At 30.0% G+C, this 24008-nt stretch overlaps 1 protein-coding gene and 1 long non-coding RNA gene across 3 annotated transcripts in view; one reads left to right on the top strand and one right to left on the bottom strand.

The window, feature by feature from the left end:
* LOC116773829 (uncharacterized) overlaps positions 1-24008 on the bottom strand; it is a 69922-nt gene that overhangs the window by 43245 nt on the left and 2669 nt on the right. The window lies entirely within an intron of this gene.
* LOC133318885 (uncharacterized) lies at positions 4481-6676 on the top strand. The gene is made up of 3 exons (XR_009752617.1): positions 4481-4589; positions 4801-4926; positions 5022-6676. It is a non-coding gene; the product is annotated as an uncharacterized LOC133318885 (long non-coding RNA).

Here is a 24008-nt window from a genome sequence, read left to right on the forward strand (position 1 = left end):
CGAATCGTTCGCGTAATTGCTCGCTATTATACGTACGGAACTCCAGGCCAGAATAACCCCCCGTGAATACGGATTTACAATTCAATTTGTTTAACTACGGCTTTCGCTGTCCACGTCTGACTGAAGCTATGTCATTATCTTCTATGCTCAAACAACAAACTGCATAATAAGGAACGTTTGAAATTCTATTGTCAATTATAGTAGGTACATAGTATTTTAAATTTCTTCTACTTTCTAACTCAATGCAACACAAATTTATGCTAAACGACGTATATGTTTAAATTTATATCACTGTAACATTAGTACTGTTTAGTTTTTAGTTTTTCTTCTCACAATCTTTTAACGAATCATACATTTTTATTGCATTAAAGTTAAATAGGGTCAAAATTATGTCTGCACTGGTTAGTTTCGCTTCTTCTGAAAATCCAGAGTTTGTCTGCTGGGAATTTGAGCAACTCTATATTGTCTTGTTCTGTCCAATATATATTTTCCTGCAGGAAATTAATCCCAGTTCTTCGTTTAAATTTAATCGATTTCATGGACACGTTGCTGGTTTTGATTTAGTTTGAATGTAATGATAAAAATCTATGCTTAGTCCGAGTTTGTACCGACACACTACATACGAAGCGTCGCACGTTTCTCATTCAAAAAATTACATTATTACTATAATGCGCGTAGATTTATTAATGACAACAGATAGCGCTCCGTATGTAGAGGACGATGCCGACTTAGACTTTATTTTTTATTATACATATTCATACATATATGAAGTCAATACTCATAACCGCATCAACACACGTTACTTAATAATCTTGACCTGTTAAAGACCACTATTCAAAAATTTCTAAATTTCAATATCATATTGTCCAATAGAGATAAACTTTAAACGAAATGAAACTGGTCATTTCAACGTTTTTAAGAATAAATAACAACGACTCGTAAAAAATAACATGAAATAACCATATACAAGTCCTCTACCGTTGTGGGAACTTGAAAATTGTATGTTATGGTTTTGTAGGGGATTGTTTTCACATTTTTTGGACTCCAGCCAATACTGAGGGCGGTTAGCGGCAGATACACAACGCTGGTTACTAGTGGTTTAGCGTGATTTTATACAATAAAAGCTTGTCTAAAAGATACAAAAAGAAATCTATTGTATTGAATCACTTTAAAGTAATAGGTGTTAAAAGTTTGGGTGCTATCTGGTAATCAAATAACATACATACATATATATAACCTTTACCTCGCTTTATATATTATTTTTAGTTTTGGTCACAAATTTATCTTTGTTGCTATAACTCCTGAATAACCGTGATAGTTTAGTGTAAGATAATTAGAATATAAAATAAAACCGATTTGTTAAATCAATCTAGTGGAAAAAAGTTTCAAATTAAAACTACAAAAACAGAGTCGCTTCTATAAATATTTTGATATATTATTGTCACTGTAGCAGAAACTTGTGGAGTCGAAATGGTGCGAAGCCAAGTTTTCCTAGTTTTATATATTTTTTTTCACTAATTGATGATATCATTTGGCAGTGAGGCAGTTATTAATGACATTGTAAAATTTTATTATAACATCTAGCGAGGAATGTGATGTACACTGTTATTAGGTAGTATAGTTATAAACATTAGCTATGTTATATTTTTAAAGCTCAGAACTCATTTTTTCAAATAATCACCATTTATTCCTTGTATTCCGATGACAAAAAGAATGTGTGTACAAAATGAACTATGCAAAAACAATTTTTTATACAACGATAGGAGTTTGTTATCGAAAAAGCTAGCAATTATAATTATTTACTTTAAATGACGAAAATTCACTCATAATCATTTATTTTTTTAATACCAAATTCTATTGAACTTACATTAAAAAAACAAAGTTACGTTAAAACAAAATAATATTAACTTCCGTGCTGTTCTGTCTTCGTTTTTGACATTTAGAATCATGAGACATGATAATATTTGAGTTCCTATAACGTACGCGGAACATATTGAATATAAAACGAGCATGGTCAGGACGGCACAGTTGCATAAATAAAATATTGTATAGCTTGTGACGGTGCTGTCTCCGCGAAAGACCTGGCCGTGTGAACCAGAAGACTTCTGATACCACACAAGCTATGGAGTGGCATTGCTATCCTGATATTGGAGCAATCGTGTAGTCGTAGTTATCAGTCATAAGTTTTAATTATGTTATATTTTTAATATATAATAATATAATAAAAGTACCCCGCCGCGTCTGTCTGTTCGCAATAAACAGAAAAACTACTGCACCAATTGTCAAGCGCTTTTCGCCACTCGATAGCGTGATTCTCGAGAAAGGTTTTAATATATAATTTGTAAAGGTTTTGTATTGATTTGTGTGTATATTAACAATATTTGTTGAAGATGTTGGGAAAAATGAGCCGTCTGTCAGCTTTTAATGAAAACGCTGCCAAAATCCTTTGAGATATAACAAAGCAATATATGGTGTAATTGTGTATTTTTTATAGGTCTACAGAAAACTCCTTGATGGCATATGTCTATCTCTTAAGGATAACATACTATATCCATTTTAAAACTTTTTAAAATTGGCATTCCTATAGCGTTTATTGGAAAGCTATTTACTTAAACACGGTACTAAGTCTTATCACAATAAATTACTTCGTTCTCAAGCCTACATCAGTATCTGTAAATTATTTAAATCGGTCGTACCATTTGAAAGTTATCATAATATTAGTTTAATAATTCTCAAAATTAAATAAGTTATTTTATATTTTTTGTAAAAAGCCCGTGCGAAGTAGGGGCTGGTACCTAGTAATGTAATATAAGTAAGTTTCGTAGTTATCCTGCAACCTCTGGAGCATAAACGCACCCCACATAACTTTAATAATCGTAAATGGATTTTAAATTGTATTTAAATTTCGTATTTATAAAACATTATCCGTAAATATTGTTTTATGTCTAGCTAAAAGAAATGGTGATATGGATATGTGCTCACATTCTGATAAATGATCTCCTATCTAACTTATATATTGTCAAATAGTTTAAGAATTTATTATAATATATTAATCACTCATCAATACTGTACTTTTAATTTATATTTTTAAAATATAAAAGTCAATAATTAATTCATAAATATCTAAAAACAATGATCGTGATCAAGACGAAATTCATTATAAATGTATTGTATTACAATGTGGGCTTATGAATTGTAACAGATAATTTAAAGGAAATAAAATTAAAAGTAACGACTTAGTGAAAATATAAGAGCAATAAAATTATGTATGTTTTATCATGTTGTCGAAACATTTAAAACTTCCAACAAAATTTGAAGTGGTGCTTTAAATTTAATTTTGCTCAAAACAACGTCGCAATGTACGTATATAATGTACATATTTTTTGGGTACTTTGAATGAAATACAAAAATAAAAATGAAATATTTATGTTTTGTAACATGTTACGTGCGCGCAACATATTAAAAAATAAATGACCATCGCCGGGGTAACATCGTTGTATAGATAAAATATCATATTACGAGTGACGTTACTGACTCCGCGGAACGAACACCAAGCCGTGTGAACCAGAAGATTCCTGATACCACACAAGCTATGGAATGGCTTTGCTATCCTAACATCGGGGCAATCATGTAGTCTTAGGTATAGGTTATAAGTTTTAATATGTAACATTTATTATAATATAGATATAAGTAAGTTTCGTAGTTTTCCTAGAACCTCCGGTTGCAACCTATATAGTTAACAATTTTTAACTCATAACGATCTATGTTATTTTTATGGAATAAAATATTATACTAAATACATCCAAATGATATCGTATAGATATTATTTTCTTTTTAATTCCATATATCTTACACGGTGAAAAAATATTAAAGTCAAAAATACATCTCAAATTTCAAAGAAAACCAACATAGTATATGTATTTCATGATACCCATTAAACTAATACCTAAACCAAAAAAAAAAATCGTAAAAATATTGAAATTCAATATTTAGTAGTCGTATTCTGTTAAGTGAATCACAGAAATTTAATCAGCATGAAATATACTATCAGAAGACAGAGAAGCCAAGATCAGATTCAACAGTTGTAGACGCTCCATCAATCACAATTTCACTCGGATTCACTGAACAGAACCGGTCTGACGGATGGCTTCCTCATTTGTAGATATCAATATCATAAACACACTGATACCCTAATAAAACTCACTGATATTATAATGAATTTATGTCAGAAAACTAACATATTTTAATTTAAATCAACGGTTCATAAATCACATCTCATTTATTTACAAACTGATTTATTAAAATAATTTAGTATTAATAAAGAAATATCTAAGTAAGATACCTTACAGAAATACTCTGTGAATTCCGTGCTTATAATATGCATCTGTATACGTGTTAATACTGTGAAGTAATTAATTCAGTTTAATTAGACGCTTGTTATGCGCTAACGATATTACGATACGGCTAATTGTGAGGGCGACGTATTTACTAGCTGCTTGCACGGAGACGTTCAGTCCGGTCAAAGGGATTAACAGCTTCATTCAAGCTACATAACCCGATAATTAATTAAATTTTGGAACAATCACACTGTATATATATTAAATTTTATTTTATATTGAATTATAGTATCAAAATAATGAAAATTTCCTTTCAATTGAATACAGATAACCTTTTATTGTTATCAGTTTTAAATGTAATGCTATTCTTTTATTAATTCATCTCAGTTCATTTAATACCGAAATCTAAATCACCTAGTTGTAAACTAAAGCCACAATAACAAGAAAGCTGTATTGTCGCAAGGTCTAATAAAATCCGGCCTCTTCCGTCCGCCCGTTTCTGCCAATTACATAGCGTCTACCTTCGGTTGGCAGCCCTGCAATATAACGGTATTGGTCATGTACGTAGGAGGAGCGGAGAGCTGAGCGGGTAAATTTTTTAAACGGAAATATTTTTGTGACATTAATTTCTAAATATTGCCTACATTTTTATATAAACATACTTAACACTCCTATATGTAAAAGGTAACATCCTATGGAGAGAGCTATGCTCAGAGTTTCTCTACGGGATCGAAACAGAAATGAGAAGAAACGTAGAAGAACGAGAGTCCCGTACGTAGCCAAACGGATTGAATCTTTGAAGTGGCAGGGGGCAGGCCATATAGCATGAAGAACAAATGACCGTTGGAGCTGAAGAATTCTCGAAAGGAGACCACATATCGGACAGCGCAGCGTTGGACTTCCATCGAGATGGACGGAAGACTTAGTCCAGGCCGCGAGTCTACTCGGCAGGTGCAGGCACTTCTGATTGAAGTAATGGAAGTCCATGAGGGAGGCTAGGCTCCAGCAGTGGACCTCACACGACTGAGATGGATGTAAAATGTTTATTTACAACTATAGTAATTCAGTAAATTTACATCGTACTGTATAGAAACTTTCCAGTTTTCTATTTATATATTAAAATCACAGTAACATGGAAACATTAAAGAAAATTTTTAAGAATGTCATACTTTAGTTTGAAAACCAAAAAGAAGTTTCAATTGTTGAATCTAAGTTATATGTAGATATCAAAATAATACAGTTACTTACGACTACCTATAATTTATAATATTTATATATTTTATATTTGTTTATTACATATAATGTTTCTAAAAACATAACAACACATAAATATGTTTAGTTACTTTTAAATAAAAACAGTATATAATTTTATTCGTAAAATATATCACTAGAAGAAATATACAATCATGAATTGCAAGTAAATTTTAAGATCCTTGTCAACTGTAAGCTTCGTTAGCGATGCCGTAACATGCTTTAAGACGCTGCTAGTAATCTCTTCAAAATTATAAGGAAATTTTGAGTTGGAATATTAGAATTAGTAAATAAAGGGAGCTGTAATATTTGTATCGGAGTAAAAGTTTCAATGTGAAAAACTGAAATCAATAATTGCAAATACAATTATAAAATAATATGTACGTTTGTTTTTTCACACATGTATTTTTTTCATATACATTTTTAAATAACAAAAATAATATTCATTCATTTATTGATATTTTACCAACACGATAATTATTACATGTTTAACAATATCGCCTCATAGTTGAAAATTTCAAAAATACTTGATACTTTTATAATAAAAAAAAATATGTAAAAAACGCTACATCTTACCCTCTGCTTGTGAAACGGTCGCAGCCCGAGCAAGGTCTACGCCCGACGCGCTACCGCCTACAACTCGACGTAGCAGTCCAGTGCTACGCCAACCGTCGTGAAAGGCACTCATGCACTTCATCATTTATATTCTAATAGTTTTTTAACGATTTGAAATTTTATTGGAGATAATTATTATGAAATTAATTTTCAACAGTAATTTGACCTGAATGTTTTTATTATTTCGACCGTCCTTCATACCGTATGAATAATTCTATATGTAAATTTAATTAGTTCACAATGTTTTGTATACCAAAATTATATAATTATATTTGAATTAGTATAATTCTGTTTTGAATGAAAATCACTGATATAAATCTTGCATATACATTTATATAATCGGTTTGGTGACGTCATGCCTTATATTAAACGATAATTCTGTATTTCACAAAGTGTTAGAAATATTCTGCTTTTTGTAAAATTCTATTTGTGATTGAAATTAAAATGTAAAAGTGTGATTTATTTACTAAATACGTGTGTATTTATCGAACTTGTTAAATAAAAATTGCCTTCGAATATTTTTCAATTTAAATCTTTGTTTTTATTGTAAATTATTTGATATGTTTTATTAAATTTAGTTCAAAACTAAGAGTCATTCTTTTTTTTTAATTGTAACACTAATTTTTCGGTAAAGTTTTGCCAAAAGTGTCATAATTTTGATAAAAAATTTAACTTACGATTTAAATGATTTATTGTTTTATAATAAAATGATAAATTAAGTGAGAGCTAGTGTCGGCAGAGGTTCGTTAGCTTCTGAATAACTCACCAATTAAAGAGAAAAAGTTAGGGTTGACAGTCGTGTAAGAATATTCAGAGAACTTTTTTTTATTAAGGGTTGACTTACCATTTACAATACTATGTCTTTTCAAAACCATAATAATCTGCCTAGTTTTAATGTTATTTCTAGAAAATTTTATAATTTTATATTTAAAGTACTGTATGTCAATAACATAACATAAGATCAAATGAAATATTTTTTTTCTTAACTATTGTAAACTAAAAATTTTGAAATTATTATCTATATCAAATGAATAAAATTTTACTAAAGTAATTGACAACCCTAGATTCAAGTGTCTGTGAAATTCCTATACATTGATGGGAGTTTAATTTTCTTCCCATTAATACATCGGAAAAATTTACTGCACTTTAAAACTCGACATTCTGAAGCGTTTTACACGTCAAAATATTTTTTACGTATACAAATATTTAAAGGTTTTATTACTGCAATATAAATTTATATTTTTAATATTAATATTAGTGGGTATTAAACTCTACATTGTTAGTTTTATTGTTTAAAAATTTTTACAAAATTTGTGTCGACTTAAAAGTAAGATTACAATAATTTAGTATTTTTGACAGAAGTGACTATATTCACATTAACAGCCTGACTTATCGTCACCTTAGGCCTTGAACGATTTCTTCGATAAATTGGAAGGAAAATATCGACTTTTAGACAACTTAAGATAAAACATATTGAAAAATTATCCTCATTTAAGAGGCCAAAATATACAGAGTTCGTACATTTCGCACGTGCCCAACGTTTGCAATAGGAAACAATGCCTTTTGTTTTCATATAGACCTGGCGGTTTCTGAAAGGGTATTTCAAATAGCAGTGTTAACATTTAGACAAAATAAAGTATTTGGCGCAGTGGTTTTAATTATTTATTTCGTTCCACTATTTCAAGTTATTTTGTAGTTTTTAGTGTACATACACTGATCTGGTTCACTTTTTGACTGATTATGTGGACAGTTAAAAATTTCAATACATAATACATATTCCTAAGACATTCAAACTGACAATAAAATCGTTAGGTGGAAGAAACGAGCTAAAAATAACTGTTGATAAGCAATTTTCTGTTGCTGCTATCGATATATAAAACACTACACCCTGAATTAGATGTAAACTTATCTTATAGTCCAAAGACCGTGTTTATCATAAATACGTATGTTTTAGAAAAGCTTAAAAGAAAAATCTTCTTGACCAACTACAGAGTTGTTAGCAATTATTAAAAAAAATATATTTTTAACGACTTATCCATATATTTAAAAGGGTATAACAGTTGCTAAGGGTTTAAGTCCAGAAACAAACTATCGAATTAATGAACCTAACAATAAGGGCCTAAACTAATGTGATCTGGACTGGTCAAAAATAATCTGGTAAGTAGAAATAATATTCGATTTAAGTAGAATAAATAAATGTTATTGAAATTCAAAATAACTTATTTTCGTGATTACTAAACTATTTTTTAGTTTAGTTGAAAGATACTGTTTGTGTCAGCGTTACTTACCTTTTCTAACCGTTTCCAGCTGTGGATTGGAATCCTAAAAACTACAGAGGAACCATAACGATCTAAACCAACATGTCTGATGAAGAGGTAGGCGGAAAGCTCTTGTGAATTTCCAATGGTCTCTACAAAGCAGAAAAATGTTTGCAATCGGCATTGTTGCCTTCGTTTTCTATATCCTTTGTTGACAAAAAAGTGCAAATATTTATTCACAACATAATGCAGTGCCACATATTAGCTTGTGCGATATTATGATTTTCGTGAGAGTTCCATTAAGCTTCTAGAATGGCCTGCGTAGTCCCTTGAGCTTTATCCTATAGAATATTTAAGAGGAATCCTACAACATAAGCTTTGCGCGACACAATAGCGACAATAGAAGAGCTAAAAAGACGCATCGTATGAAAACGAAAAACATGAGAACAGAGTAAAAAATATTTTAACCGAGAAGTACAATATTTATGTAGAAATGTATGAGATCTAATATAAACTATTTTTTTTTTAGAATATTCCTCTATCAATTTAGAACTCTTCTTTAATATTCATCATCTTCATCGCCGCAAGAGTCTTTGCAGACTCGTCGTGGTGATCACGTATCAGTGATCCCTATACATGATAACTTTCTTGGGAAGATAGTTGCAGTGGTTTCCCCTTGCCTTCTTCACCAGCACTTTTTGGGGCTATTTAGACCCCAAGGCTTGCTGTAACCTTTTCCAGCCTTCCGGGAAACTTCCCGGCTGGGCACAAGCCCGGCACCGCTTGGTGTTATTATGATTGTAATAATTTCTATTTCATTATTATTTTATATTAAATAAATTACTTTCAATATAACTAACCTATTAAAACGAATCATGTATATTTATTAAATATCTAAATAATTTGTTTTCCATTTCGCTAATCCGCGAAATATATATATTTCACACACATATACATACATTTATACTATATAAGTGTGTATGTGGGTGTGTGTATAATTATTAAAATTTTAGAAATAATAATTCAGCTCCATATATTTATTATATGATTATACCTATTTGAAGGATATTGAACTTTAAACAAACCGTTTAGAGTTCATTTCAGTTTGAAACTTTCATTCAAAGACCAAACCCTGGATGTATATCATTATCATATAACAGTTGTTATGTAACCATTCAATACCACCTTGAAGGTATTATATAATAAAACCACGTCTCTAATATTTAATCGATTTTAATACCTTTTACAGTTTTCGCATTGAACGTGAGGTTAAATTTGTTTCTATAAATAATTCCCTGCGTATAAAATAAACTATGACTATTCGTAAAGCCATTTCATATAGCAAAAGGTCAAATGCCTATTATGCCTTAACGTAAATGATGTTTACTGTAGCTGCGAAAGTAATTCAAACGTACATTTTTCATTATAAAAAGCTGTAACCTTTAGTTTTATATAAAATTTTAATTTTACACTTAAATTTATTTATATCAAAATATAAATTATTTCAATATAAAATTAATAATAATCATTAGAAAAAATTAATACCTGTATATGTTTTATGTCTGTATGTTTCTAAATTAATAATAATAATAATAGCTTCACTTTACTGACTGTGAATGTTTGTGGTAAATGATAAATAGTAATAAAATCAACTGAAGTAATGTTTTACGAATGCTTAAAACTTAAAACTAAAATGTCCTAAGAATACAAGATCAAAAACTCGTGTTCAAAAAATGCTAAGAGACTCATAAACACCGGAGATCATACATAAAGTTCCATTCACATAGAGCAAGCTTTTGTTGCATTTTGTAAACGACGCTCTCTACTAAACAGCTTTTAAAATTTGCTTGATTAATATTATAAATCGGAACGATTGTATATATAAAATGATATACCAATGTAACTTATTAATGGTTAAATATATTATTTAAATAAAAATAATTTCATTTTTAACTGTCAGAAATAAATTAAACTCATTTGAGGTCGATACCTACGAAATTATTGCGACAGTGGAAATAGTAAAGTGCGTGTAACAATGCGCATTCCATATGCTATATTTGTGAAAGCACTTAGAATATTGCTCGTTAACACCGACACATGAAGTGAACATTACTAGAAATTTATCATTACTTAACATACATTAAATTACAAAGAAAGTTATAGCATCAAGAATTTAAAAAGTTCCGTTTATTGGATGAAAATACTTCTGTATCAATTTTAGATTCGATGTCCGGATAAATAAATATGCTTGTGCTAAAATAAAACACAATGGAGTAAGCTTCTTTTACCGGGAAAACTTCTAAGGTATGTAACATCTTTCGATCATTTCCTATATATTGAAAGCCTGTACCTGGGAATAATGGTGGAACGGGGTTTTTCTTGGGCCAGTTACTTAAACAAATAAACTTGAAATTTTTTACAGAACATCTTGATTTAAAAGGCAAACAGTCTTGTCTTGTAAGAACTCAACTATTTACATAAAATAACAAATTATTGAAATGGAGACAAAACCAATAAAATATAAGGAGAAAGATCATTTTAGAGAAATTATTAATTTAAAAAAAAACTAAACGAAAGTGAGAGAATCCTTGATTCAGACAAAACAATAGTTTTGCTACATTAAGAAAAAGCCTTGTTACATATATTTATTTTTTTATATAAGCGATAAATTATGTAAATAAAAAAATTACTCCCATTATATGATCTTAAAAAATATGCTAACAATATTAAAGCACTTGTGTGGCTTCAGAGGAAGTTAGCGTAATCGCATTAATGAATCGATTTGAAGAGAAAAGCACCATTCATATTTCATAGCTACTCATCTTATACATTTGTTGCGATTCACTTTATTTTTATAGCGGTTATTTAGTTATTTTACGAACTAACGCAGGGTTTAGCTTCGTGGAAGAGATTATGTAGGTGCTTCGTGAACATTAAATTTTCATTTGAAAACCATCCTTAGATACTAAGAACAAATACCAACAATATAATTAAAGAAAAATTTTCTGACAAAGATGTAATCACAAAAAAGGGGAAATTTCTGTGGCAACTTCTAACTGGAAAATATACAAAGAAAGTTGAGTGAAAAAATTTAGATCGTCTCTTCCAGCGCAGTATTTTTTTGTTTTAAAAAAATATATTCAATTAATATTACACATAATTATGAAACTTTGTGTATAAGGTCTGTGTTTAAGGTCTAGTAGACATATCAAATATAGATAGACTTAGTTTGTAATCAAACATAGCATTTTAGTTTCATTTTTGTCGTAAGAACCTTGACAAGTGATATAAGAACAAGTTTAATATAAGGAGCAAAGCCCCGAGTATTAAAATATATGTGAGCTACTTATTCCTGTGAAAATATGCATGAACATATTTACTGTAGCTGAAGCTAATATTTTTGTTCGCAACTCCAAAGTTACATCAATTCAATTTAACAACAGTTAAAATGGATACAAAGATAAAGTGTTATTGATTTTTAAAACTGAATTATTACAAAAGCTTGTTATTCGTTGAAACTGTCACACCACTTTTCATTAGTTAAGTAGTTTGTAGCTGCATACAGAAGCATAAATAGTGAAAGGTTAAAACATTTCCATTCCATAGCGCCTAGAAATACTGAGCATGTTATAAAAAAATGATCCAAGCAAATGTAATGAATGTTAATGACAGTGTTAAGTGCTAAAATTTTATATGAACAAGTGTTATCATAAGTAGTGTTAAAGCGTATTAGTGCAAATTAAAACGAGAGCCCACGACGCTCAGTGCATTCATGTTTTAAAAGCCGTACGTGAGCATCTTTAGTGTCTTCAAAGGGCACTAAATGGAGTCTGCTTTTCATTTTATGACTTTAAAAACACCATTCAAACATCGCACGAGTGACTTAACTTATGTTATGTGAGATTATTTTTAACTTACTTTTTAACTTTATGTAAAATTTCAAGTTCCCGTATTATTAGTTAATAAAAAATAATAATGTATTTTATAAAATTTATGTAAGCTAAACACATGTTTATATTGTTAGGATCTATCGAAGACAGGTGTATACTGCAGATGGTATGTTCATTGCCTAATTGGTTTCAATGGGCATCGTGCCAGAAATACAAACCTTGGAGCGACCTTGTCAGCCTTTACAAAAACATGAACAACTTGGCGTATTACGTTCAAGAGGAATTTCCTATACATGTAGTATAGATTACAGTCATATATCAGAATGAAATAAACGTTATATTCACGTATTAATGTATTGGTTAAAATTATGATTTGATGGAGACGGAGATGATGGATTGGTTGTCAATGACTCGTAAATCAGTAAGGACTGGTATGCACATACAAATATTACTCAATACTTCATGTTCGTTGTTTGGGTATTTTTGGATTTTTATTTATTAATTTAATTACATCTGCCAAAATAATATTCAAATGTGTTTTCCTTTTCAAATAAATTGTTTAAAAGTAAACTTAGATATATAAAAACGTCGTTATAAGGCAATAATTTTTTTTCCAAACTATAGAAGTTTGGAAAAATTTTAGTCGCTTAGTTATATTTTCATTTACGCACTTTAACTATCAATGAAAACTGATTTTTAGTTGAACAGTACCGTCAATACAATAGAAATAAAATATCCTCTCGTTCTCAAATTAGTATACACCATTAACATAACTCATCTTCATAGAGTTTAAATTAAAAGGAAATTCTTTATAGACACGAGATAAACATATCGCATAACAACATCGCGACATTTCGTTCACACTACACCAAGGAAGTAGGTCCGGATAATGCAGTTGAAACTTAAAGGTTATACAACATTGAAACGGAAAAGTATGAAACGCTACTCACAAAATGTTAAAATAGATGTGACCTAAATTATAATAACATTTAATAGCATTTCATTATAATGTCAACAATTTAATAAGTTTCTACTTATGTTAATAGTTATCACATTAAAACATATATGCTACTTTTTCACTCATAAATTTTGATAAGGAATTAAAACACAAGTAAAATTCTTATCAGTGACAAGCGGACAATTAAATAAAATATATTTTACGTAATTCTTTTGGCTCGGTTATATTTTAATCGTATAGTTTTCAAGAGACTCATGATTTCTGTTCCATAATACGTTTAGTCATTGCAATATTAAACAATGGTAACAGCCATTAGGCATTCAGAGCTTTCCATTAACACGGTTACAAGGTATCATTACTTTAATGATAGTGGAAATAGCGAAATTTTACCTAACCTAATAAGCAGAGCGATAGAATTGAATAAATGATTCACTTTGGTAAGCTCACAGTACATACGAGAGCGGGTATTGATTGTTCAATGATTATATGATGTTTCGTTTGTTCGAATCGAAATACGCTCGTTGTATTGAAAATTAAATTTGAATGTTATATTAGTGTGCTCGCTAGTGCCGTCTGAAATCGGTTTTGATTTTATATAGCTACAGCATAGTTATGTATTCATATATATTCGTAATATATATATTATGTCTGGTTTACTGAGCGTAAAGATCCGGGTTAGGGAATATTTTGTCATTTTGGATGAATATGAAAGATAACATATTTTTTTATACTATCTCAAGCCAGTTATTGACCTTGAATGCCTTTAAATGATACAATTTGAATTCTTTATTTTCAAGTGAAGATTTAGGTACGTACATAAAATTTTATACAATTTTAATAGGCTATACACTATTGTTATATACTAAAATCGTTATATTATCAAAAGAGTCCAGATCAAACGAGTCATAATATTTTTTTATGAATGTTTAATCTATTAACGCTTGTGCTGTTGCAAAATACAAATAAGTTTCAATTTCACGACCTAATAATGTTTCATTAACTATCGATGTTACATGAATAATTTACATAAACTACGCAAAAACAAACACAATCACAATACAAATTTTCTATTGAATCAAGTGTAATTTTAAGTAGATTATTATCATGCTTGTATAAGCATATTGTTTGAATGATACATTGGAATGTTAGTTCTGACTTCAGGCCCGATCTATAAGGATATTTTAAATTGAGCCTCATTAGCTAAGAGAATAAATCACATCATCAACGGACGGAAAGTTTTTGAACTCTTGAACTCTTTGTTTATGCAATTTTATATATAGTTAAACCGCAAACATTTTAATACGTATTATTCCCAATAGAAAACCAGATGTTTAACGAGTTTAAGTAACTATAATGAAGGTTATAACTACGGTTATTCGTTTATCAGTCAATTAATGGTTATTGGCTAAATCGCACGGAATTGAAATAAAGTTTCTGATAGATTCGCAATAGATATAGTGAAGAATTCGGGCTGCATACACTCTAATTTAATTTCAGATATAATCTAATAAAGGATGAATGAAAATAAAAACGAAAATGTATAATAACAATTTGTTTTTGTAGATTTGTCTCCGTGTTACAATATTTCATTATTCACGGTTTCCTTTACTGTCTCGTTTAATTGATAAACAACAGCCGTAGTCTGATAGCTGTTCGAACTGTCTCACTTCCGTTGCAAAATCACGATAACGAATGGAATGGAAAACATCATAACATATATTAATAAAGTAAGTCAATACGGGTATTGGGTGAAAGATGTTACACTAATATCTATAATTAAACATAACTTCCATACAAAATCGAAATATATTTTTCTTATAATCACCCTTTCATTTCAAACGTAATACATTGAAATGTCAAACAAAGACTAGTTTCAAAATGGCCAGCAACTAAATGTTACAGATATTAAAATAATAATTTAATTAAAAACGCTTCCGCTCGTATCCGTGGACGCGACTATAATCAGACGAGTTGTGCGATGATCGGCCACATTCACGTTTTATGCCACTGCATAATACTGTCGGTTTAAAACGCCTATTTATTTCACTTTTATCCCAACATTCGTTTGTAGTTTAGATATACGTTTGTTTTTTCACAGAGCGCCATATTTTTGTGAAAGTATTCCTTTGTTTCCTGTTATCCCGGTAACCTTCGTCGGCCGATATTTGCATACTTATGGAGGAAGTAATGGGACGTCACCTCATTTATTAGGAGACTTAAATCAAAATATAACAAACACCTAATATTTGATGTCTTTTTTATGATAAACGTGGATAAATAAACATTTCTTTATTATTTACAACGTAATTATATTATATGTAATACAAAATATCTCCTGTAAGTATCGTTTACATCATCAAACTAAATACTTACAGTTTCTAGGCAAAGATAGATAAATTAATAAAAAACTTGTATTACATTCAAGTTGTATGTTAAGAAAACTGCAAACGGTAGGTGTTTAGTTTGATCTCGTACTAAGGATCTCTTTCCTCGTATCTCATTTTGCAGCTCAGTAAGACCCGTTAAAGACGAACGTGTAACTTTAATTGGATTAAATCTTATCTAAGAACTTATCAACTAAGTTATAACATCGATAATAAGTTGCTTGCTTGTTGAAGCATGGTGAATCTTCAAGCATTTCATACCAATTAAAGACAAACCACCTCGTTTAATACAAACAGTAAACATAGATGTTTCAAATAAATTCGTTTCTTTATATTATCTTTAAAATTTATGAGAGCATTTACACAATTTAGTTATAAGCTTATCTATGTCTATATTAGCTTGTTGTTTGAAAAAATGACTTTCTCGTTATATAATCATTATTTAATATCTATCATGCATCCGATTTATTGAAATAAATCTTACTCAAATTGCGCAATTAAATTTGATATTTTTTTGTTTCAGTCAGATTAATATAGAAACGCTATATTCTTATCGTTTTAGGTAAAGAAATACTCAATTCTAACGACGTGGTATGTATGATAGCATCACAAGTATTGACTGTGCTAATAATGAAGTAATCTCTTGCGTGATAGCAACTAGGAAACTGTGTCATAGGGATTATTTATTGCTGCTAACGAGAAACGGCCTCGTAAGGTACTAACCGTTTTGTGACTTCATCCATACACTTAATATTATGGCCAGATAAGACTAAACATTAAACCCCTTCTGACTATGGTTTATGAAAAAATTACGTAATAATTTAAAAAAAAACTTAAAAACGACATACATTCAGGCACTATAAACTGCCTAAAAAGATCTGAAAAGCTTTGCAACACTGAAAACGTGCTTCTTACATTCACATTACGTAATGCAGTTTAAGCAATGCACGTTTTATATAGCATTTTTTTGTGAATAAAGAGAATTTGCATAAGAACTGTATTATATCTTCATAACAAATGGAGAATGAATATTACGATCATGGCGTAATTATTAAATTAATTTTGGTTATTTCATACCAGCCAGTAATATTTGATAAGCCTTATATAAATGCAATAAGCAATATTTGACGCATCCAACCATATCAGCTCGTTATAGAGCAAAGCTCGTGTTATTACGGCAATCTCATAGAAGATCTCAATTTCATTAATGGAAGTGAAATAAGGCGGAGTACACGGGGAGGCTATCAACATGCGGGCCCTTGTCAACGCTTGCCAAGTCAGCCTAGCGCTAACAATATACCGCGCTACCTAACGGCCATAAATATTTAAATCACACAGCTTATACATTCTTCACAGAAATAACAATATAGTATGGGTATATATTTTTAAAACGGGCGTTTGTATTGAAATTATTTAATTCAAACGTTACAAAAACAATTGTGAATTAATACTATTTAAGGAAACCAAAGAAATATTCAAATAAAGCCATTTTTTAAATTCGTGAAAATCGTATCCTTAAAATGACTTTTAGGGTGAAAAGTAAACATTTCTTTAAATGACTCACACATCGTTTAAACTTAAATCTGTATTTAAATCGTTTAAGTAAAACAACACACTCCTTGATCAAAAAGTCACATATGCGATATCTTAGGTATTATTTGTCTAAAATATCACATCGTATATTCTGCGATAGCGTGTAGGTAACTCAAAACTATAAGTAAGAATGTAAACAGAACAATTCATTGTTCACGGCCGAATAGTTGCTATATTAATGTCATGATGTTTGCCAAAGGCTGGCGATGTGGATAATTCGGCTGTTGCCCAATAAGCAATTAAGAGTTGTGGTAGTTTGAATTTCGTTACCGTATAAGAAACTTCTTTGAAGGTCGCATGCAAGTAATAACATAGAAATGTTCGTTTATTAGTCTTTAGGAATTTAATTTTACTGAAATCCCAATGAAAAAATTACACACAACAGTATAATATATTAATACATTTTGAAACAATTTGATAACGTTTTTTTTTAAGTAGTTTTTCAAGCAGAATTTAAAAGCTTAAATCAACTAAAACATTATATTAATATTTTAATTTTAACCGCTTGACATACACTCTCATATTTCATCTGCCCCTCAGCAAAATGATATTAAAACTGTTTATATGTTTAAAATTTAGTTTAAAATTTCATAATTTTCAAGCAAATACCGCTCATATATTCTCATTTAACAGTACAGTAACAATTATAATTTAAAAACTTTATCTGATTGTTAAAAATTTACGGTAAAAATAACTATTGCTTTATCGCAAATGCATCCGCATTGATCTCTAAGTAATGAATTCAATCAATTAAAGTCACGGCTTCAAGCGCAGGTGGACCGAGTTTTCAGACAATATGGCTCATAATAGATATTATCTGAACATAATATTTAATCTAAAAGTTATTCTTTATAACCTAATTGTTAAGATACTAAGGAAACTAAATTATACATATTTTAACGAAGTAAAGAAATTTTTTTTAACATGATTTTTTTAATCCAAAGAAAAAATATTTTAAGAACTAAGGTACATATGCGTTCTTGCACACCTATTTTTTTTTAAATGATCCTAATTTAGAAAAAACATCCGACAGAAAGCGCTTCTTGCGAATGCTGATTTAAATTTTAATTAATATAATTATTAAAAGTATTTCAAGCTAAGTATATTAGACATAAGGAACATAGTTTTAAAAAACAAAAGTTAAATTACTTTTATGATAAAATAGAAAGAATATTTTTAATAATAATAACCCGCATTTGAGAGTGAGGATTTATTACTACGCTATGTTCGTTACTACTTCATAATCGACTTAGATCTCTATGTGGATAGAATATCCAGCCGCCCGTTTTATGGTTCACATAGTAGGGGCTAGCTAGCTTAAAGGAAACGAAAATTAAACAAAAAAACTAACTATAAATCATTTGATGTTTTAGAGATTTTTTTTATCAACAAAATCTACACAACACCATCATAGGAAGTCAATCTAGGAATCGAGTCGTTTATTCCTTATTCAACAGAACCCCAAACGGTGCCAACTCCCAAACTCCAGGTGTGTAAGCATCTGGCCGACATTCGTCGGATGTAGGTCAGCGATCTAGTATTCGTAACTTCCAAAGAAAAATCTAAATAGAATCAACTCAATTTGCAATAGCCATGCACTTGCTAGTCCCAATAGATGAACCTATGTAAGTACAAAGGTTTTGCTTAATTTAACACAAAGAAAGCTTTCTTTTTTAAAGATAACTTCACTATACCTACATTTGATGTTAGAAATTCTATATAAGATTTAGAAGCAGTCATTTCTCTAAAGTTTTTTTGTGTAATTCTGAATTACATAAAGAAATAATTTCACTTCCTCTACAAAGAATAGAATGATAAACTGATATGAGCAACATAGATTTAATTCAAACAAAAGTAAAATAGTTTTCTCAATATAAATTTCAAATTTCGTGAACACGAACAAATAAACAGTACTTCACACTGCAAACACAAAAACCATTACGGATCTGTCGCGAGGAAAAAAGTGCCACGTGTATTAACTGATTAATGGGAAGGATCTATGGATTACTCTTTCCCTAGAAAATATCTTTAACATTCCAGTAACACTGTTTAAATACGAGAACAATGATAACTAAGAATTACAAGCTTACTGTTAAACTATATTGTTCAAGTACAAAAACTGTACATAAAAAGTATGCAGTCGAGTATGCTCCCCAGGGTTTTTTATTTTTTGGCATAGACACACTTGCAAAAATGCTGTCTCTTCTATATTTAATGTGACGAAGAAAGATTGCTTAACAATTCCTTTCATTTTCCATACAGTAGGAACCATCAAATTTCATAAATTTAATCCTTTCCTATTTGCCTTAAATTCTACAGTGTTCTAGCAGCAAAAATCGATTGGCATCCCGTACGAAATAGATGTAAAGTTAGCGATTCTCTCACAGTTTACAGGAAACTTGGCGAGTTATTTATAAAATTCTTTCGCGAGAGAATGTCTTTCCGTTACACCTATCAACGGAAACGTAGTGAAAATTTTTAAATATTTCACAATATTTCTATGCTCTTGGATTGTTTTAGAATTTAGGTTACCAGGTATCGGGCTATTCTTTAACTAAAGTCATAAAAGTATAACTTGTAAAATCTGGAACCGGGAGGAAGCAGTATCCTAAAAGATTTTCTCCTTAAATTACGTATCGAATAGTTGTAAGAGAAATTTACCGACTGATTCTATAAATGACAAAGTTTTCTTATATGAAAGAAAACACATCACAGATTACATATTGCTAAAAAAATGGTTGTATGTTAAATAATTTTGTAGTAGATGAAAACATCAAAATTTTTTATTTTAGTAATAAGGACTAAAATAAAATGTATTTTTATCGGATACTACGCCTTTTTTATTATTTTATATTTACAAAATCCCAATATTTAGGTTCCTTTGCAGCAACCGTGATCATGGACAAACGCGATGGAAGTGTCTGTAAGTCTTGTTATGTATCATCTACCTTAAACGATTTCTTAAATTTCTAGCATACTACTCTGGAAGCATGCAGAGTGCGCTTCCTGTGTCTTGAGGTCTGGCGGTGTTTTGATCATTTTGATCCCAGGTTATTGATTCTAGGATTTTGGGTCCCAGGTTTTGGATAATTGCCAGCTCTCTTCTCTAATATATTAAACCACAAACCACAGATCCTCGCTCGTGAAGATAGGTACATACCGAGATCAATCCACAGGGCTATTGAAATTAAAAGACATCCTAATTTCGTGGTGACTACAGGCCCTTTCATAACGGGCCGGACTCGGCACTCGCCCACTCTCTCCGTTAGCCAGCCGCAAGGCTAACAGCAACATACATTACCAAAATATCGTAATTTCAACATTGAAGATGGCTGGCAATTATCTAGCACGTGGGAACCCTATCCCTATTGAGATGAGAGGTCATAAAAATATTAAATCCCATGTCTGTCACCACACTGCAAAACCTCAATCCAGAGCAGTATGCTAGAAAGTTAAAAAATTGTTAGCGGAGATAGCGGAGATGACAAATCACAAGATTTACTGACAGACACTTTCATACCGTTTGCGCGTGACCACGGTTACTGCAAAGAAATCTAAACATCGTGATCATGTAGAAACAAAATAATGAAAACGCTCCGATAAACTTAGTTTCATTTAAATAAGTACATCCGAAAACATTAGATATTAGTATAAGGACTAAAGTGTCTAAAAGATAAAACTCGAAAAAACATATTGATATATATATAGTGGTTTTTGGCGTTACGAGCACACAGCTACAGAACATTATTTTATGTGGATTTAAATATATTTTGCCTCCAGCTTTTTATTTTCCTTATATTTTATGGACGAGGATATTTTATTTTCCTGTTTGTAGAAACATAAACCTTTGAGTAAGTGTATATGATTGAAAAGGGTTAGCCCTTTCATACTTTTACTTATTTCCTAGTTATACATACCTTTGCTCAGTAATTAAAAGAAAATTAAAGGTTTTCCTCTAGGCTAGCCCTAAGTACTTTTGAAATGAAATTTGTTTAACAACATTTGGTCCTTTAAGTAATACATCAAATTATTTGAAAATCTCAACTGTTTTAATGACAAACAGAAGGATGAACTTCCTTTTTATTTAAAAGTTGTATATAAATATATACATATCAATAATTAAAAGCACAGAAAACATGGTTACTTTGAAACTAAAAAAATTGTTTTACAAAAACATCTATAAAAGGATTTAAAAGTCAATATTCAATTCATCTCCTAACTATTTTTCATTTGGATAGACTATTTATAGAAACTAATTTCATTTAAAGAGGAAAAGTCATGATTCTTGTACATAACACACATGAAACGCAACAACAATAGATGACGGATATACGTTAACGGAAGTTGCGTTTTAATTAAAGGGTCAGAGCAGTGGGACAGTTACATAAAGATTTATGCGCAGCCTGTAGTATATTTATTACACAGTACAATCTCCATTTCCCTGTACATTTCCATTTAATGAATGAACGAATTTTCCACCGTTTGTGTGCGGTTACAAATGAACATGTATGGTTACATTTGAATACATAAATTAATGAAACTGTACGCAACTACAACGGTGGAATATTTTTCACTTTTTTGCGTTTTAATATGTATACATTAGTATATACATATATTGATATATGGATGGATTAAAGCTTGAAAATGATTGGCAAATTATATCATAGTAACGTCTCGTATATACCTATAATGCACTGCGTACATTTATTTAACATCAAAATAACGTAATTAATGCAATAGATAAAGAAGTTTGTAAAAAGCGAACAATACTTATATCCAAAAAAATATAATTTTAAATGTATATATAATAGAATTTAATATATATTACTTAATGCTATTTCAACAAAAAACGTGCGATAGCTCAAACTCAACAATGATTCTCCGTCTTTTATAAATACTTAATGAAAAATTAATAACTAAACAACTTCAAAGAAAACAACGACAGATCAATTTATACTCCTATATATTTTGTTCACATAAATCTTATTATGGATAGTATTACAGAAACGTCAAGAAAAAAGAGTGTGCGGACACTTATTTATCTATGATTTCATTTTACTACACAACATTTATACTTTACACGTACATACATTTTATATAAATGTCAGACGCTATTAAATATAAAGCAGATACTTTGGCCAAGCATCGATATTTTTGTCTTCAAATAACCACCGAAAAATGTATTTATGTTACTCAAATCCTAACAAAAATATTTTTCATAGCTGTTGGATTATATAGCTATTATTTATCAAAAAAGTTACAGGTGTAATTTTAGTAGAAGTATAGACCTAGCACTATGTTGTCACTTTTTAAGTAACATTTAAAGAAAACATAACCACTGTCATGAATGAAAAACTGTTTTTAAAAAGTATACCTGAAAAGTCATGACAGAGGCAGGTGGAGAAAAAATGTTGACTGAACAAATAGAGCGATAGTATTCTTTTCATGAAATATTTTATATTCATAAACAAAACCGCATGCCCACTGAGGAATTGTTTTAAACATTTATTAATGTGATTGACGTTACGCTAAGGAGGCGTGTAAAAGTCATGGCGTGTATTTGTTGGTGAACCCCCATGAGACTGACGGAAGAGCTTACATGACATTTTAGTTTTATAATGTTATGTACATTTAGATACATGGAAAGAATAATAAATGAATGAATAGGAGAACATTTGTTAGTAAAGGAAACTAATATATTAGTTCGATATTATAGAACATAGACTGATTGTTTTAGAACCATGCGTGCAATTTCTATTGTGAAAATTCTAAATCACGTATTATGCTTATCTTCAAAACATACATTCTAGTATACATAATTGCTAAACGTCGGTCTGTCGCTATAAAATCTCTTTCTAGCTGTAAATTTTTGACATTAAGAATTCAATCGGGTCAGTTAACGAATAACGACAGAATAAAACCGACATATAGCAGAGCAAACATTACAAAGAAAACAGATAACTCAGAACTAATCAAGTTACACCTTAGATTTGAACTAATGGAATTCGTGATTGCATTTACGTTACTTAGCAAAGTTCTTAGATGGTTACCGAAACTGGATTCGGAACTTTGTAGTTAAAGTATAAATAATGCATAAATCATCGACGTATTTTAGGTTACCTATTTCGACTTGTCTTCGTTAATTTTCATGAACTCAACTGTAGTGAATAGTTCGGTTTGGTAGCACCGAGTTTGCGAAGTATAACTTGAATTGTATTAACATGTGAACATACTAAACTGTAGCTGTACTTTAGTCGTATTCGAAATTAAAATGTTTCAATTGATTCCGATTACTTAAAAATATCAAATAATTTAATCTGGTTACATAAAACTTACATTATGGTATATTTTCCACGTACAGAACTGTTAATATAGTAAATATCAAATAGTTATAACTAATATCATTGTTTATAATTATTTAATATATTACGTACGTTAAAATTATTATATTTTCGTATGTATCCCTTGTTAAATATTGAAAATCTGAACTGAAAAAAAAAAAGTATTTTAAAATAGGAACGGAGATATTTGTATATATTTTTTTATTTATGACCAGAACATGACATTCAACGCAAGAATTTATGACATCGGTATGGTAAAAAAACAACAAAAAATAGACAAATTATAATAAATATTATGAAATGCAAAAGAGAAAAAAAATATTCGTCAATATAAAAAAATGTGGGACTGGACGCCTTATCGCTAAAAAGCAATCTTACAAA

The sequence above is a fragment of the Danaus plexippus genome, chromosome 8 (genome assembly GCF_018135715.1).
Source record: "Danaus plexippus chromosome 8, MEX_DaPlex, whole genome shotgun sequence".
NCBI classification, from domain to species: Eukaryota; Metazoa; Arthropoda; class Insecta; order Lepidoptera; family Nymphalidae; genus Danaus; species Danaus plexippus.